The sequence below is a fragment of the Bombyx mori genome, chromosome 17 (genome assembly GCF_030269925.1).
Source record: "Bombyx mori chromosome 17, ASM3026992v2".
Lineage (NCBI taxonomy): Eukaryota > Metazoa > Arthropoda > Insecta > Lepidoptera > Bombycidae > Bombyx > Bombyx mori.
The window spans coordinates 11,191,469-11,211,107 of record NC_085123.1 but is presented as its reverse complement, the minus strand read 5'-3'; the positions used below and the strand labels follow the sequence as shown (position 1 = coordinate 11,211,107).

The window sequence follows — 19,639 nt, the reverse complement described above, 5'->3', positions numbered from 1 at the left end:
AAAAGTATCCAGAATGAATCATTTGTTTATTGGTTGGTTGATAGGTTCCAAATTCAATTATATTTTTTGTTATTGTTAGATTGGCGCAACTGTTTTCCATTTTGGCGCGGAATTTGAGTGGCATATGTTAATTAGATTAAACACAGTTCTGCTTTTAGTTTTATCATATTTAGTGTGTACTGAGAATTTCATAATGAATTTCATCTTGAAAAAAGAGTTTGTTTAAATTTTGCATCGTCAATAGAATTTCGTGCTCGGAGTCACTGATACTGTTGCAGAAGACTTCCAGTAAGTGGTAAAAAGCGTCCAAAAGCGGTCAAGATGTGTTGGAAGTTTTATCTCGAGTACCACTCACATGACCACTATACGTATTACCACCACCACTAACAAATTGTACGTAGTGGCCGGTTGAATAATATACCTGAAGAGGACGAAGTTAAGGTAACCGTAACTTCGCTTTTACATAAAATAAAATAGCATATTCTAATCTGAAATCATCTTGATCTGATCAATTAGCCAGATAATTTTAATCGATATCTAAAAAATTTGAAAGATACGATTTTTAAATCGCCCTAAGTTCTGAATACGGACTATTGTGAACGCAGTCATGTCTGAACATAATATTGCATTTGAAGTCTTGAACGGGCATCGAAAAATGTTGCAAAATTTCATGTGGAAATCTGTCACTTTCACAACAAGGAATATCACAAAAGCATTTTCTTGTTCCATTGAAAATTTGTGATGTTTCTTTTTAATGTATGTTAGTTTTTTTTTATTACCCGAGCAGATAGATGAGTATACGACCCACATGATGGTAAGTGGTTACTATCGCTTATAGACAGCAATGCTCGGGACAGAGCCAAGCCACTGCCTACCGCTAAAACACGAAACAGTATGTTAATGGCTGAAAAACATCAAAAATATTTCATAAGCCCACCACTGATGATTACATGTATGTAAAGGTGACTTGAAACTAAAGGCATCGGCGGTGAAACAGAATTTCGGAGAATGTTCCGTTTTTAATAGTAAAATTTATTTTGTATCAACTTGTGACGACCAATGCCTCTTTTTTTCAAAATGAACGTTCAAGCTTACGCGTGGTGCGACATCTACATCATTATATCTATGACTTTTCATACACATGACATTACAGATCTAATGATCTCCATAGACATTGCAGATACAGTATGACAAAAACCACTCTGAGTACAACGAATAAGAGAGGAGTGCAAGGAGAAAGTCTATCTTTGGTCTCTTGGGGTTCATGAGCACGTCTGCAGAACCCGAATAATAACCTCTTGTAAGCTCTGTAACAATACTAAATGCCCTAAACACGTCATTACGAATCCTCCCGATCCAAAAAGGGTGCTTTAGGTACCTTAAGCACCGGTCACCGTCCTCGCCGAACCCGTCGCTTGCGACGAAGGACTGGACGAGTAAATTAACTCATAGAAACAGCCCACTGTGTTTCTCGCCGGATCTTCTCAGTGGGTCGCGTTTCTGATCCGGTGGTAGATTCTGCGAAGCACTGTTCTTGTGAGGCCCAGTGTTAGCAACACTCCCGGTTCGAGCTCCGTGAACTGACCTACACGTCAAGGAGAAGCTGAAATAGCCTCTCAAGGATATCAGCATTGGTAGAAAAAAAAAAATGTGTGGTGTCGTAGGATACCGGATAGGAAGTTCCTTACTATAAAAATATTAATTTTAAGTTTTATTCGAGGTATAAAGAAAATAATTATTCGGGTATACATTTTATATTATGATTTTTTATTGATAAAAAAAAACTACTTTACAAAGCTATCAACTTTATTTTATTCACAATGATTTATAAAAAAGATATAATAAAAATATGTTATTTTTTGTACGTTATTACAAAGTTAAGTCGTACACTGTGTGCATTACTAATAAAAATCTTACGTTACGGACTTTTTCCCGGTTAGGGTACCCCTCCACATCGTCCCATAAGGACGTTCCAAAAATAAATAAAAAATACTAATTATGTTAATATAATTTCATAGTCATTTCCTATTCAACTAATCTTCAATACTAGATGATCCACTTTACTAAATCAACACAAAACTACATGACGGGCACGAATAATGAATCACCTACTTATGATTTAGTTTGAACCACATCAGAGTACAAAGTTGGAGTTGACTAATAACATGTTGGATTTGTCGATGCTAGCTAGCTTAAGGTAAAGCGTCGATCACTATTAAGCCGACCCGAGCGGAAATTACAACTCATGTCGGGAGAGGCTTCGTCCAAGCTCTTCGTTTGTCGGCGGTGTGCGTCGTCCGCACTTATACACGGCCCCTACTATGAGTATAAATTCGGATCAATCATAAAAATAAAAATTTGACGCCATGTCATTGTAATTAATTTATTAACCGTATTTCAAGTATTTCAAACTAGTTTCCTATAAAATCGCACAGAATTTCCCGAAAGAAACTTGTAATTAAATCTTCGAATTTCAATTATATTATCACGGGTAGTCTTATCTTTTACAATATCGAACATATAAAACTTTTCGGTTCTCGTGTTCACCGACAAAACGGGTCTGGAAACTTTATTAATTAAGTTCGACAGACTTGGAAAAACGATCGATAAAGATTTTCATTCTTATTGAAACTCACTTGACTGCTCTGTAACTGTAAAGGTTAATTTTAACAAAGCTACTTTAATTCTGTACTAGTTATTAATAAATATAATTGTACAATGAAGAGATCTCGAGATATTCCAGTAACACGTTTTCAATTATAAATAATGATAGTATGTGCCCGTATTGACTATAACTTGGAAAACTTTTGATTGAATGTAATAAAAAGTCAGTTCAGTTTCGTCCGTCACTCAGTTAAGAGAATATCCCATAGAGATGTCACGTAATATGCATTCAATTTTTACTTTTTACACTATCACATAAACATGTAATTTACATATGAGTCGTCTATTATCAAAGGTGGCAATCTGTGCATTTGGACAAAACAATGATATGTCAATACAGATTTATTTGAATATAATCGTCTCCTTCAAAGAATACGGTTCAAAACCTGCATTAAATAAAGGTTAATAGTTAACCTGTTATTTATCTAAGATGTCGTTCCGAAGAGTTTTGTGACTGCCAATGGAATACAAAGTCAATAATTCGTTTTTCTGATTTACCAATCATTGTCCAAAAGTCAGATTGCCGCCTTTGATAATAGTCGACTCATATACGCTTGTAATATATTTAATTCTAAACGAACCAGTGGTACTGAAAGTTTTAGTATAAAATTTCCAGTTCACGTACACAGATATACAAGAGAAATCCAGTTTTTCCTAACTGCTCCAAACGATAAGATGCTATCTCCGAGCAATAGGAAAAGAACCGCAAAGTAGCTATGAAAGCCGACTACAAATATTTAGCGGACACGATTGCGATGATTGTGATAACGAGTGAAATATGTATTATTACATACAGAACACGTAGACGAGAATATCCACTTACAAGCACACTCGAGAATTCCATATATTAGTTTCGATAGCGTGACGTCGTGAATTACAATTCAGACCAGAGGCTCCCAAACTTTTATATGCCACAGAAATTATTATTATCTTATTTTCTATCGAACTGATACAAATGGATACCGTTGTTCATACATATCAACATTAACAAGTAGTTGTCTACATTGTTAGGGCTGAGTAGTATCAAATAAAATAACCTGTCGCTCAACAATTTGCATTCAAGCCTCTGATGAGACAGAACTCACCCGACGCAGGCCGGGGTTACGTAACAAGGTGATATATTTCGCTTCGCTTCGGATGTAATCGCTACCCCTTATTCCAGTGACTCGATGGTGACGTCTTAGAATAAGAAGAGTGCTCTGACTGACACAGCGCCGTCTTATTCTACAAGATGACCGGGTATCACTCGCCACGAGCTACCCCCGCTGAGCATAGCAGCTACGATGCTAGCAGCGACAAGTAAAACTTTGGTAGACATATTTAAATTGCAAACGTACGCTAACTTTTGAAATAAAGTTTAGGACTAGCACAACTAAGTAAAACAGAATTCGAGATTCTGTTTGGTGAACGATATCAGAACTACATCATAACGACTAAGAGGTTAATAAAAAAATATGTACATCAACAGTTAGATATGCTATATTTGAAAATTACTAAATCAAAGAGACAGCTTGAAGCTTAGTTGCACCGTTGACCTAGACTCTTAATGGGGGGAATTTCGCAGAAATCCAATCACGTTTATTTGACTCGAACGTCAACAACCCTAAATCATTCTTGAAACCTCTTAGCATAGACAGAAGACGCAGTGGACAATATTCGACAGAGCGGTTTGTTATCATCGAAATTCCAATAACTCTTAACGACGAATTAGTTCCTGATCGATCTCTTTGCCACTCGGGGCCAAAAAAGTATGAGCGTTTTGGTGAAACGACCCGAACCAAAGTATCTTTGGCAGTCGACCAGATGGCCGAATTCCCAGAGCTGCTTGTGCATACTTTAACTACCTTGTCTAAGCTCTTCTTAAATGCCATATGCAACATTTTAACTGACATATTTTGCATCTATTACTGCATCAAGCTAATGGTAATTTTTTTTTTTTTTTTTCCTACCTAATCTGAGAGCCTTGAGAGGCTATGTCAGCGTAACCCTAACTTTTGTAGGTGAGCTCACGGGGCTCAAACCTGATGACGTTGCTAACACGAACCCTAGCAAGAGCCGTGCTTCGCAGAATCTACCACCGGATCGGAAACGCGACCCACTGAGAAGATCCGGCGAGAAACTCAGTGGGCTGTGTCTGGGAGTTAATTTACTCGTCGAGCCCTTCGTCGCAAGCGACGGGTTCGACGAGAACGGTGACCGGTGCTTGAAGTACCTAGAAGCACCGTTAGTGGATCGGGAGGATCCGAGATGACGTGTTTTGGGCGACGTCGACTGCTTTCCATACTGTCCGCAGGATCGGGAATGTAGTTACCGGCGGCCACGATGAGAGGGTTCTCGTGTCGTGCCGCTTTATCGAAGTGGTAATGGTAAACGGAGTGCTCATCTACTTGAAAACAATTCCAGTTTATTACTAGATAAGATCGAAACTTCACGATTATTTGCTTTATACCAGACATGCTGTGAGATTATAGCTTCCTTATGCTAAGAAAATAGAATAAAGTCGCAAATATGTATACAATAAATTATTTGATATAAAGTAGAATTGAAGAAAAGTATAAAATTTAGACTATTTAAGACATTTGATACTGTTACATTTTTCTAAAATTTTTTTTTAGTCTGTACCTAAACTAAGCTACCAAATAAAATACAACCTCAGTAACAAATTCATAAGAATGAATTTCCAAATACGTCCTGGTGATTTTTGACATTTTTTCGAAAGTGAATAATACAATTTAAATTTTCCACGGAAAATTAAATTCTTGTTCACGGTTTTATTTGATCCACATTCCTTACCACTCGGGACCAGATAAAACAGCTTGACTTACGGGCGATTGTTTCGGGAATTCATCCATTTTTTTTTATCGCGTTTAAAATAAATATTTCAATTACACGCCAGTTCTCATTGTTATGGTAACGTTAGTCGTTTGTAATTGCGTTTTAAGCACGCGTTCCCCTAAAAAATTAGTACCTACTTGCGAGATTTGAACACCAGCAGAGGTATAACATGATTTTAAGAAATTATTGACTAAAAACATGAGCCTACGTAAATACAGATAACTTATTCGAGACTTTGAGTAATTGATTATAATTACATTTACTGAATGTGTTTAGTACTACTAAATAAAATGACTTTCGAATAATTGAAGACGTCGTGGCCTAAAAGATAAGACGTCCAGTGCATTCATATCGAGTGATGCAACGGTGTTCGGATTCCGCAGGCAGGTACCTATTTTTTTATTGAAATACGTAGTATTGAATGTTCACGATTGACTTACGCGGTGAAGGAATGACATCGTGTAATAAAAATCAATCCCGCAAAATTATAATTTTCCTATTTCTGCCGTCAAGCAGTATGCAATGCGCTTCGGTTTGAAGGGTGGGGCAGCCGTTGTAACTATACTGAGACCTTAAAACTCATATCTCAAGGTGGGGGGCGGCATTCACGTTGTAGATGTCTATGCCTCCGGTAACCACTTAACACCAGATGGGCTGTGAGCTCGTCCACCCGTCTACTCAATAAAGAAAAAAATAAAAAAAATAGGTGAGACCTAAAAACTCATTCAATTTTCTAAAATTGTCCTTAAAACATTAAACATAGAGATAGCGGGATTAGATGGAAACCTACAGATTATATAGATTCATAATGTTTTAAAAATATCAATGATTCTTTGTTTTCGCTTGCACGTGTATCTAATTGACACCATAGACTTCCGTGTCACCCCTTGTCAACATATAAAATTTCAGTTAATACAAAATTATCATTCCATAGACACATTAGCGTTGAATCGAACGCAAAATCTGTTAATTCGTGTACATATCAAATGATCAAAATCGATTACACGGGTCGCATCGATTCCGTGACTCAAACCGGAAATTATAACTCGTAACTTGCTCGTATACCGGTGCCGGTGCAGACTGATATCGCAGGCACTGAACCAAATGCTAAAGCCTTGTTCACAGCGAGTGTTATTATCCACATTATTTCGTCATTCGCCACGTTGAGTCTAATGATATATATATTTGAAACAAACTTTTTTTACGACACGAATCCTTGGAATTTATAATAATAAAACAATACTAAGTCTTTCCAGTTCACATAATTTATGAGTAAAACTAAATAAAACTCAAAACATATTTAAAATAGCATTACCTTTGAACAGACCGGGTAGTAAGTGACATAAGAAGACTCCTGATATAGTGATAATTAGTCGGACGGACATTCAACTTCATACTTTGTTTCATTCATTCATACTTTGTTTAGTGCCCAACGTTTCTAAGTAAATTTGCAGAAACCTAAAATGTTCTGACGAAGGATTTAGTTAACATCGTATGCTGATAATTCATATCCGTTAAATTTAATGTAGATTGTATAGTAATTCATTCGTCGGGTGGACGTTCGTTTTTACATATTTCTGTCGCAAAGCAATCACGCGTACTAGTTTGAACAGCTACTATTTATACAAAGAGATTCACAGAGAATTCAAATATGTGTTTCAAAGTGAATGATGAAATTCAAGTCATATATTTGGTAAGTACCTAAAACTGGGTAGATCGTTAACTCCTCAGTTTATAAAAAGAAATTTAACAAATCATTATATTGCATAACTGTTTCCTCAATTGTGTACACCCATACACAGAATACATGACACACTAAATACAAAAATTCAGTATCATTGTTTTTTTTATATTTTTTACCAAAACACGAAAACGTAGTGCAATTTCATTGCCAACAACATAAGGAGTCGTAACACGGTTTCCTTCCTTATTTAAATCCTTTTCTCGAGAACTCTTATATAGAGAATATAACTTATTTTAATCGAGCTTCAAGTAGAAATTAATTGAGAAAGATATTCAAATGCTAATAAGAATTCTTTTCTAAATTTCAAAACATTTATTATTGCTACAATAAAAAAAAATGATACTCTGCATCTTTGTGTATGCATTAGCATTATGGAGATTGCTCCATCAAAATAATGATCTTCATCTTAGATATTTTAGATAAATTATCATTAACCATTCTTTGGTGGCGCTCTCTTTAAAATGCGTAATGGCATAATCAACATAAAGTATGTAAGATTTCAGACACATTAGATAAATAGCAGGTTAGACTCGCACATTTTACCAACAGCATCGATACTTGAAGCTATTTTTTAGTAATAACTAGCAGATCCGGCAGACTTCGTAGTGCCTCAATCGATAAATAAAAGACACATCAAGGGGATACATCAAAGGAAAAACAAAATTGTTTGTTTTTATATAATTCCGAGCTTTTTTTATATTTTCTCACCTTTTAAACCTTCCGTGGACTTCCACGAATAATTCAAGACCAAAATTAGCCAAATCGGTCCAGCCGTTCTCGAGTTTTAGCGAGACTAACGAACAGCAATTCATTTTTATATATAACTATATAGATAACGTTAATTCGAATTAAGCACTATCTACTTATCTACATTCCCTCACTGCTGAGAATCGTGATCACATGTGACGTTCCCCCACAGTGTTCAGTCATGGGTGGCATGGATTGCATGGTACCACCTAGTGTCTACCACCTAGTGCTTCCCTTAATAGATCTGACCATCAGGCTGGTGTTCTGTTAACAACACACATATATTCAAAATATCAAGAGGTTTTAACGGCAGTCTGGTATATTGGTAAGTGACATGGTCACTGCACAGGGGGGTCGCGGATTCGAATCCCGCCAAGGGAAGATATTTGTATGATAAATATAAAATGTCTTTTCCAGGGTTATGGATGTATATTAAATATATGTATGTGTATAATAAAAATCTTACATTTATTTCCGTTATCTGGTACCTTGTAATACAAGTTCTTTACGAACTTAGCACGGGACCAGTTAACGTGACCTGATTAGTAGTAAATATTTATTTTATTTAGGTATATATTTAAAACCAAAGACGCTTTTTCAATATATATTTCGGGCATCCCATGTAATAATAATTTAAAAGCTCACTAGGTCCGTTTACAGCTTATACATAGTGAAGCTTAATTATATTCGCGTTTGAAAAACCACGTATTCCATTAAGCACTTCAGAAATCTGAAAGCACTTGATCTCCAGTGGTCGTCCTAAATCTTTTGTAGGTTAATACCTCATGGCGCACATTCAATTTATTCAAAACTCGTGCAGCCACCTAACTAATGAGGAATAATTCAAAGACGAGGGGCCTCCGCGGTCTCATTAAAACGAGAGGTGCCGTCAACGGAAGACTATGAAGATTATAACCTCAAGTATAATGTAGGTAACGCATCATGACCTGCGCCGCGGCTCGGCTGTTTGATACGAGCCCCCATATCTCAAGGGCTTCAGCTATATTGTTAATCTACAGGCTTAATGACTTTCTAGAGAAGTCGTTTTGACGGTATGACTTATATCTTCAGGGTCAATGTACTGATTAAGATTAACACGTTTGAATATAACACGATGAAGTTCTGAAAAGATTCACAAAAGAAGATTCAAAACAAATCTCTTTTTTTTTGTTGCTTAGCTGGGTGGACGAGCGCACAGCCCACCTGGTGTTAAATGGTTACTGGAGCCCATAGACATCTATGACGTAAATGCGCCACCAATCTTGAAATATAAGTTCTAAGGTCTCAGTATAGTTACTACAGCTGCCCCACCCTTCAAACCGAAACGCATTACTGCTTCACGGCAGAAATAGGCGGGCCATTCCGATAGAGGCACCCGTCACGTGCGGACGTGCTCATCGACCACTCGATCGCCCGGCCTTTGTTCGCCCGGCTTTTGTTAGCCCGGCCATTGTTCGCGCGGCCTGTGTTCGTGGTACATCTGCCGACCAAGTGTTTTTCCTGGAAGTTTTTATTTGTTTTGTTTCCTTTTGTTGTTTCTGTGTTCGTGGTACATCTGCCGACAAACTGTTTTCCTGGAAGTGTTTAATTGTTCTGTTTCTTTTTGTTATTTCCGTTCTGTTGTGTTTTTTCTTTGTCCTGTAGTAATCGCGCCGCATCGCCACCTGTGTTCAATAGAACCGCTCAGGTCCGAGAAGTTGGGGCCTCGCCGCAAGGCGAGTGTTTTCAAGACCCGGGGCCGCCCCACCTGGGCACTCAGCGATCATGGACGCTGTATTCGCGGAATTCCTCCGACTTCGCCACCCACAGCTCGCCTCAGAGTTTCTGGCCTTCAAGGCCGATCATACCGCGAGCCCTCTCGTGGACTCCGCCGAGCTCGCTGCTCCTGCGTCGCCTGTACCTGCGTGCAAAGCTTCTGCATCGAGCACTGCAGCCTCCGTCGTGCCTGCCGTTCCCGCGTCGCCTATACTGGCGAGTAAAACTGCTGCGTCATCCGCCGTGGCCACCGTTCCAGCAGCGCGATCATCCGCAGCCTCCGTCGTGTCCTCCTAAACACCTGCTCGTAGGTCACCTGCGCCCGCCTCCTCGTCCTCCGACTCTGACTCGGAGATGGAGGTCGACCTCGCTCCCGCCTCATCGACGGATGGATTCAACCTGGTACAAAAGGGTAAGAAGCGTGCCGCGGAGTCTCGAGCTCCCGCGGCCGCTAAAATTAGCAAAGCCGCGAACGCGTCGCGCCCCCGCCCTCAGACTCCCGTTGCGCCTCCAGCCCGTGCCACTCCGTCGCCGCGTCCGGTGGCACAAAATAAAACCCAGACCCCTCCCCCGGTAATCCTCCAAGAGAAGGCAGCTTGGGATCGAGTTTCCCTGGCCCTTAAGGCCAAAAATATCAACTTCACGAATGCCCGTAACCTCGCGAACGGCATTCAAATTAAGGTTCGAACACCCGACGACCATAGGGCCCTCTCTTCTTACCTCCGTAAGGAGCGTATAAGTTTCCACACGTATACGCTCCAGGAGGAGCGCGAACTCCGTGTAGTCATACGTGGCATCCCTAAAGAGTTGGATGCCGAGCTAGTCAAGGCCGACCTTCTCGAACAAGGCCTACCGGTTAACTCCGTACACCGCATGCACACAGGTCGCGGAAGGGAGCCATATAACATGGTTCTCGTCGCCCTCCAGCCTACCCCCGAGGGTAAGCAAATATTCAACATCCGAACGGTCTGTAGCCTTTCCGGAATCGCCGTCGAAACCCCACACAAGAAAGGCACACCGATTAGATAATACAAAACCGATTTTCGTCACAAAAATTGAATGATAAAAAGTTAAAAAGAAAACGTTCAAAATTAATAATAAAGTAATATAAATTTTCATACTACGCACTGAGCTCGGAGTGAGAAAAGTGAGAATTGAATTCCGCGAAGCAGCCGAACATCAGAAAATTGCTTTCTCCTTCGAAACTTACTTTTAAATTTACGTAAGAAACAAATAATACATAACATTTTCGATGTATGTAGTAGGTACGTTATAGAAAATTCTAACATGTTTGTTATTATTTTAGCGGAATATTCTAAAAAAAAGTGACATAATTTCCTAAAATAACTTACAATCTAGAAAACGTAAATCCATACATAAATTTTATAATGATTTCCTTGAAACAAAATGTTTTATTTGTTGTCATGGGAACTGCAATAATAATTAAGGAACCTCCACTAGCTATCGATCTCGTGAACTTTACCCCTGCGATACGTTGTTGAGAATTATCACAGACTACGTGTATTAAGCTCGCCTTTACTTTAATATACCTAACGGTCTAAAGATAAAACTTTCTTTAAAGTCGTCGAATGAAGTCGTCGTGGCCTAAAGGATAAGACGTCCGGTGCATTCGTATATAGCGATGCAACGGTCTTCGAATCCCGCTTCGAATCCACGGTAAAGGAATAACATCGTGTAATAAAAATCAAACCCGCAAAAATTATAATTTGCGTAATTACTGGTGGTAGGACCTCTTGTGAGTCCGCACGGGTAGGTACCACCGCCCCGCCTATTTCTGCCGTGAAGCAGTAATGCGTTTCGGTTTGAAGGGTGGGGCAGCCGTGGTAACTATACTGAGACCTTAGAACTTATACCTCAAGGTGTGTGGCGCATTTACGTTGTAGATGTCTATGGGTTCCAGTAACCACTTAACACCAGATGGGCTGTGAGCTCGTCCACACATCTAGGCAATAAAAATAAATAAATAAAAAGTGTACAAAGCCATTGAATTGTATTAAAACTTATCTCACCCCTCGAACCAAAACAGCATTGTTATTGCCACGGTCATGTTACATGATTGAATATAAAAATGCAATTTTAAGTGATAACTTAGGTCCAGTCCAACGACGTCGCTTGCACAGCTAGGAATATAGTAAAATCTTCATCATTTGTCTGTTTGTCTGTTAATATCCATAGTCGCGTAGCCGGAATAGACCCTTAGGCTACCAGAGACGATAGAATAACTCCAGATTCGACACAACCGTGCCAAGCCCATTCTGACATAACATATCGTTCACGCCTTTTCATATTATTATATTGTCATAAGATGCTAATTATATTGTTCAATGTTCACGCTGAATTATCAATTATAGTTTTAATAACAATAAAATACAATTTTATTGTATGTTTTGTTCATAACACATTTTGTTTATTGTCTTATTTTTTTTAAAGAGAAATCTATTTTATAGAAATAGCCAGTTGCTGTAAAATGTGTGTTTACAGTGCATTAAATAAGTATGACTGCGGGCTTCATAAGCAGTAATATAGTACACCTGGCCTGAAGATAAGTTTAACGTGTACCACCAGTTGTATATATACATCGCTCGGAATGTGGTAAGTCAGATTGGATGTGATTTTTTTTAAATGCCTGTGCAGACTGTGATCAGCATAGTGTGGTTACCGCCGCTTATAGACGTCAGCAATGCCAGGGACAGAGCCAGGCCGCTGTATACTACTGCTTAATACTCTCCACAAGCCTCGTTTGAAGAAGGACAGACAACTCATAGCGCTAGGAAACACCGTGGAGGGGAGCTCATTCCTAAGCCAGATTGTACGTGGCAGAAATGATCTCAAGATATGATTTATAAACTTCATAACCTTCGACTAATATTTAAATACCGGAATGTCATTTAAGTAACGAGAATATATTATACTACTCTGTCATGAAAATTTATTTTATCATCTCCAAAGTACAGAAACTTTCCACTTACGCCAATCATCAAAATATTTTTAAGCGCTTTTTCCGGAATTGAGTTCAGTTCTCGCCCCGAATTCTTCTTTATGTCTTCTACCGATTGAAAACGTGTACCTCGAAGTGGCAATTTGAGTAATAGGAAAAATAAAAATTCGGCTGGAGCCATATCTGATGAACAACGATGCTCGATGATAATTGTCGAGTTTTTTGTTAAAAATTCGTTCATAATGATGGCTCTGTGCGAAGGCGCATTACTTTGATGCAAAATCCAATATTTTTCTTTCAACAATTCTGGCCTTTTTCTTCGAATTTGCTCTCTCAAACGCCGCATAACGCTCAAATAATACCGTTGCCGTTTGATCTTCCGGCAAGAATTCCGAGTGCACAATACAGCGATAGTCAAAGAAAACAACAACATGACTTTGACTTTTGATCGACTTTGGTGTGACTTTTTCGGTTTCGGTGAACTTTAGGAGCTTCGGAGAGGATTCTGAACTTGAAAAGTGCCACTCCGAAGCTTGATGAATAGTTTAATTTTTTTTATTTATTGCTTGGATAGGTGGATGAGCTCACAGCCCACCCGGTGTTAAGTAGTTACTGGAGCCCATAGACATCAACAACGTAAATGCGCCACCCACCTTGAGATATAAGTTCTAAGGTATAGGTATAGTTACAACGACTGCCCCACCCATCAAACCGAAACGCACTACTGCTTCACGGCACGGCACTTGCTTGTCAAACTCGTAAACCCACATTTTTTTATTTTTTTTTTTATGATTGAGAGTTTACTGGTGGCCCGAAGGCCTTTCCAGTTTCACCAGGACAGGTGGGCGAGCAAAGGCTCAGCCAAGAGGGGTGGGATTTGCTAACAACTGCCCGAGCGCCTCCGAAGGAGACCTAACAACTCAAGAGCAATTGTTTCGCGAATGAATCTACTACCGGATCGGAATCGCGACCCGCTGAGAAGATCCGGCGAGAAACTCAGCGGGCTGATGCATGGGTTAGGTTGCACGTCGACCTCTTTGTCGAGTTCGACGAGTACGGTTACCGGGGGTGTAAACCCACATCTCGGCGGCAGTAACATATGCGTTTCATGAAAATTGAGTCGGAATTGACTGACTCTAGCCATCAGCGATTCTTATGCCATTTAGTTTTTGGAAAAAATCCAGTTCTTTTGGGACTAGCTGAGTGACAACATGTTTCTTCCCCAAGTGATTATATAAAATGGTACGGATCGACTCGTGAGACACAGAAAGTTTGGCGACTATCTCTCTCAAACTTTAATGAAGTTTTTCAGTTACTACTTCCTTCACTTTTGCGATGTTAACTTTAGTTGCAGACGACGATAGCTCACCAGAGCGAAACAAATCTTCCATCAGCTCTCGAACGGTTTTGAATATTTTGTACCTCTCATAACCACGTGTTTTTTGATAAAGTCGATTCACCGAAGTCTTTTGTAACATTTTCAGTGACTTCGAAAACGACATTCTATTGTTTTTATTTTATTTTTTATTGCAAGCGAGGTTGGGCGAGCTCACAGCCCACCTGGTGGTTACCGGAGCCCATAGACATCAACAACGTAAATGCCGCCACCTTCTTTGAGATATAAGTTTTAAGGTCTCAGTTTTTACAGTACAACGACTGCCCCACCCTTCAAACCTAAACACATTACTGCTTCATGGTAGAAATAGGCAAGGCGGTTATACCTACGTGCGGACTCACAAGAAGTACTACCCCATTCCGATAGAGGCACCCATCACGTGCGGACGTGCTCATCGTCCACTCGATCGCCCGGTCTTTGTTCGCCCGGCTTTTGTTAGCCCGGCCATTGTTCGCGCGGCCTGTGTTCGTGATACATCTGCCGACCAAGTGTGTTTCCTGGAAGCTTTTATTTGGTTTGTTTTAGTTATTTTTGTGTTCGTGGAACATTTGCCGACAAAGTGTTTTCCTGCAAGTATTTATTTGTTTTGTTTCTTTTTGTAATTTCTGTTTTGTTGTGCTTTTTCTTTGTCCTGTAGTAATCGCGCCGCATTGCCACCTGTGTTCAATAGAACCGCTCAGGTCCGAGAAGTTGGGGCCTCGCCGCAAGGCGAGTGTTTTCAAGACCCGGGGCCGCCCCACCTGGGTACTCAGCGATCATGGACGCTGTATTCGCGGAATTCCTCCGACTTCGCCACCCACAGCTCGCCTCAGAGTTTCTGGCCTTCAAGGCCAATCACACTGCGAGCCCTCTCGAGGACTCCGCCGCGCTCGCTGCTCCTGCGTCGCCTGTACCTGCGTGCAGAGCTTCTGCATTGAGCACCGCAGCCTCTGTCGTGCCTGCCGCTCCCGTGTCGCCTATACTGGCGAGAAAAGCTGCTGCGTCGTCCGCCGTGACCATCGTTTCAGCTGAGCGATCATCCGCGGCCTCCGTCGCGCCCTCTAAAACACCTACACTTGCTCGTAGGTCGCCTGCACCCGCCTCCTCGTGCTCCGACTCTGACTCGGACATGGAGGTCGGCCTCGCCCCCGCCTCATTGACGGATGGATTCACCCTGGTACAGAAGGGTAAGAAGCGTGCCGCGGAGTCTCGAGCTCCCGCGGCCGCTAAAATTAGCAAAGCCGTGAACGCGTCGCGCCCCCGCCCTCAGACTCCCGTTGCGCCCCCAGCCCGTGCCACTCCGTCGCCGCGTCCGGTGGCACAAAATAAAACCCAGATCCCTCCCCCGGTTATCCTTCAGGAGAAGGCAGCTTGGGATCGAGTTTGCCTGGCCCTTAAGGCCAAAAATATAAATTTCACGAATGCCCGTAACCTCGCGAACGGCATTCAAATTAAGGTTCAAACACCCAACGACCATAGGGCCCTCTCTTCTTACCTTCGTAAGGAACGTATAAGTTTCCATACTTATACGCTCCAGGAGGAGCGCGAACTCCGCGTTGTAATACGCGGAATCCCTAAAGAGTTAGATGTAGAGCTCGTCAAGGCCGATCTGTTAGAACAGGGCTTTCCAGTGAATTCTGTGCACCGTATGCACACCGGTCGCGGTAGGGAGCCATATAATATGGTTCTAGTCACCCTCCAGCCTACCCCCGAGGGTAAGAAAATCTTCAACACACAGACCGTCTGTAGGCTCTCCGGTATCGCCATCGAAGCCCCCCATAAAAAAGGCACTCCTAGCCAGTGCCATAACTGTCAATTGTACGGGCACTCTTCCCGTAACTGTCACGCGCGCCCCCGATGTGTTAAGTGTTTGGGCGATCACGCCACGGCCCTCTGCGCTCGCGACCAAAAAACCGCGACGGAACCGCCTAGCTGCGTCCTGTGTCGAACACAGGGTCACCCCGCGAATTACCGTGGTTGCCCCCGAGCCCCTAAAATAAATCGCCGCGTCGCCCGCCAAAACCGCCTCCGAGCTTCCGGCCCAGACATCAAAGCCTCGGCACCCTCTGCGTCGCAGGCTAAGCCAGCGTTCGTTCCGGCGGCGGTGCCCGGTGTCTCGGCCTGGGCAAAACCGCTGCCGTACACGAACACGGCTACAACTCCCTCCTCCGCGATTCGTCCCGCCCCCGCGACTCGTCCCTCTCCCGCGACTTGCCCTCCGACCGCGTCCGAAAATCTCGCTTTAGCGATCGACTTCTTTCAGTCGATCAACTTTGAGCGCGTTAACGCTTTGGGCGACGCCATTCGCGCTGCCTCCACTGCACAACACTTTATCGCCGTTGTGCAGGAATACGCCGACGTATACGCGTCATTAAATACGTATGTCCTCCCCTCACTCCGCCGGTAATCAATGGCGTATATAAGTAGAATAAAGCCCCTATCCGTAACGATAGGATTTTTTAACGCTTACGGTCTCGCAAATCAACGTGATCAGGTTTCTGACTTTTTGCGTGACCATCAAATTGATATCTTTTTAGTGCAGGAGACCCTACTTAAGCCCGCGCGCCGTGACCCTAAAATCGCGAACTATAACATGGTCAGGAACGACAGGCTCTCTGCCCGTGGTGGTGGTACCGTCATTTACTATAGAAGATCCCTGCATTGCGTCCCGCTCGATCCTCCCGCGCTCGCTAATATCGAAGCATCAGTGTGCCGAATCTCACTGACGGGACACGCGCCGATCGTTATCGCGTCCGTCTATCTTCCACCGGATAAGATCGTTCTAAGCAGTGATATCGAGGCGCTGCTCGGTATGGGGAGCTCTGTCATTCTGGCGGGCGACCTAAATTGTAAACACATCAGGTGGAACTCACACACCACAACCCCGAATGGCAGGCGGCTTGACGCGTTAGTCGATGATCTCGCCTTCGATATCGTCGCTCCGCTAACCCCGACTCACTACCCGCTAAATATCGCGCATCGCCCGGATATACTCGACATAGCGTTATTAAAAAACGTAACTCTGCGCTTACACTCGATCGAAGTAGTTTCAGAGTTAGATTCAGACCACCGTCCCGTCGTTATGAAGCTCGGTCGCGCTCTCGATTCCGTTCCCGTCACGAGGACTGTGGTGGATTGGCACACGCTGGGCATCAGCCTGGCTGAATCTGATCCACCATCGCTCCCGTTTAACCCGGACTCTATCCCGTCTCCTCAGGATACCGCTGAAGCCATAGACATCTTAACGTCACACATCACTTCGACATTAGATAGGTCATCGAAACAAGTTGTAGCGGAGGACTTCCTTCACCGCTTCAAATTGTCCGACGATATTAGGGAACTCCTTAGAGCTAAGAACGCCTCGATACGCGCCTACGACAGGTATCCTACCGCGGAAAATCGTATTCGAATGCGTGCCCTACAACGCGACGTAAAGTCTCGCATCGCCGAAGTCCGAGATGCCAGATGGTCTGATTTCTTAGAAGGACTCGCGCCCTCCCAAAGGTCTTACTACCGCTTAGCTCGTACTCTCAAATCGGATACGGTAGTAAGTATGCCCCCCCTCGTAGGCCCTTCAGGCCGACTCGCGGCGTTCGATGATGACGAAAAAGCAGAGCTGCTGGCCGATACATTGCAAACCCAGTGCACGCCCAGCACTCAATCCGTGGACCCTGTTCATGTAGAATTAGTAGACAGTGAGGTAGAACGCAGAGCCTCCTTGCCACCATCGGATGCGTTACCACCCGTCACCCCGATAGAAGTTAAAGACTTGATCAAAGACCTACGTCCTCGCAAGGCTCCCGGTTCCGACGGTATATCTAACCGCGTTATTAAACTTCTACCCGTCCAACTCATCGTGATGTTGGCATCTATTTTCAATGCCGCTATGGCGAACTGTATCTTTCCCGCGGTGTGGAAAGAAGCGGACGTTATCGGCATACATAAACCCGGTAAACCAAAAAATCATCCGACGAGCTACCGCCCGATTAGCCTCCTCATGTCTCTAGGCAAACTGTATGAGCGTCTGCTCTACAAACGCCTCAGAGACTTCGTCTCATCCAAGGGCATTCTCATCGATGAACAATTCGGATTCCGTACAAATCACTCATGCGTTCAACAGGTGCACCGCCTCACGGAGCACATTCTTGTGGGGCTTAATCGACCAAAACCGTTATACACGGGAGCTCTCTTCTTCGACGTCGCAAAAGCGTTCGACAAAGTCTGGCACAATGGTTTGATTTTCAAACTATTCAACATGGGCGTGCCGGATAGTCTCGTGCTCATCATACGGGACTTCTTGTCGAACCGCTCTTTTCGATATCGAGTCGAGGGAACCCGCTCCTCCCCACGACCTCTCACAGCTGGAGTCCCGCAAGGCTCTGTCCTCTCACCCCTCCTATTTAGCTTATTCGTCAACGATATTCCCCGGTCGCCGCCGACCCATTTAGCTTTATTCGCCGACGACACGACTGTTTACTATTCTAGTAGAAATAAGTCCCTAATCGCGAAGAAGCTTCAGAGCGCAGCCCTAGCCCTAGGACAGTGGTTCCGAAAATGGCGCATAGACATCAACCCAGCGAAAAGTACTGCGGTGCTATTTCAGAGGGGAAGCTCCACATGGATTTCCTCCCGGATTAGGAGGAGGAATCTCACACCCCCGATTACTCTCTTTAGACAACCCATACCCTGGGCCAGGAAGGTCAAGTACCTGGGCGTTACCCTGGATGCATCGATGACATTCCGCCCGCATATAAAAACAGTCCGTGACCGTGCCGCGTTTATTCTCGGTAGACTCTACCCCATGATCTGTAAGCGGAGTAAAATGTCCCTTCGGAACAAGGTGACACTTTACAAAACTTGCATAAGGCCCGTCATGACTTACGCGAGTGTGGTGTTCGCTCACGCGGCCCGCACACACATAGACACCCTCCAATCCCTACAATCCCGCTTTTGCAGGTTAGCTGTCGGGGCTCCGTGGTTCGTGAGGAACGTTGACCTACACGACGACCTGGGCCTCGAATCAATTCGGAAATACATGAAGTCAGCGTCGGAACGATACTTCGATAAGGCTATGCGTCATGATAATCGCCTTATCGTTGCCGCCGCTGACTACTCCCCGAATCCTGATCATGCAGGAGCCAGTCACCGTCGACGCCCTAGACACGTCCTTACGGATCCATCAGATCCAATAACCTTTGCATTAGATGCCTTCAGCTCTAATACTAGGGGCAGGCTTAGGGACCCCGGTAACCGTACTCGTCGAACTCGACAAAGAGGTCGACGTGCAACCTAACCCATGCATCAGCCCGCTGAGTTTCTCGCCGGATCTTCTCAGCGGGTCGCGATTCCGATCCGGTAGTAGATTCATTCGCGAAACAATTGCTCTTGAGTTGTTAGGTCTCCTTCGGAGGCGCACGGGCAGTTGTTAGCAAATCCCACCCCTCTTGGCTGAGCCTTTGCTCGCCCACCTGTCCTGGTGAAACTGGAAAGGCCTTCGGGCCACCAGTAAACTCTCAATCATAAAAAAAAAAAAAAAAAAGTACTACCACCAGTAATTACG

General features: G+C 43.1%; 1 long non-coding RNA gene across 1 annotated transcript in view; it reads left to right on the top strand.

Annotated features, from left to right (window-relative positions):
• The first annotated feature begins 328 nt into the window (after positions 1 to 328).
• LOC134200464 (uncharacterized) overlaps positions 329 to 19,639 on the top strand; it is a 36,459-nt gene continuing 17,148 nt past the window's right edge. Inside the window, exons 1-2 of the long non-coding RNA XR_009975407.1 lie at positions 329 to 441; positions 12,248 to 12,358. This is a non-coding gene — a long non-coding RNA (uncharacterized LOC134200464). The remainder of the gene's footprint in view (positions 442 to 12,247; positions 12,359 to 19,639) is intronic.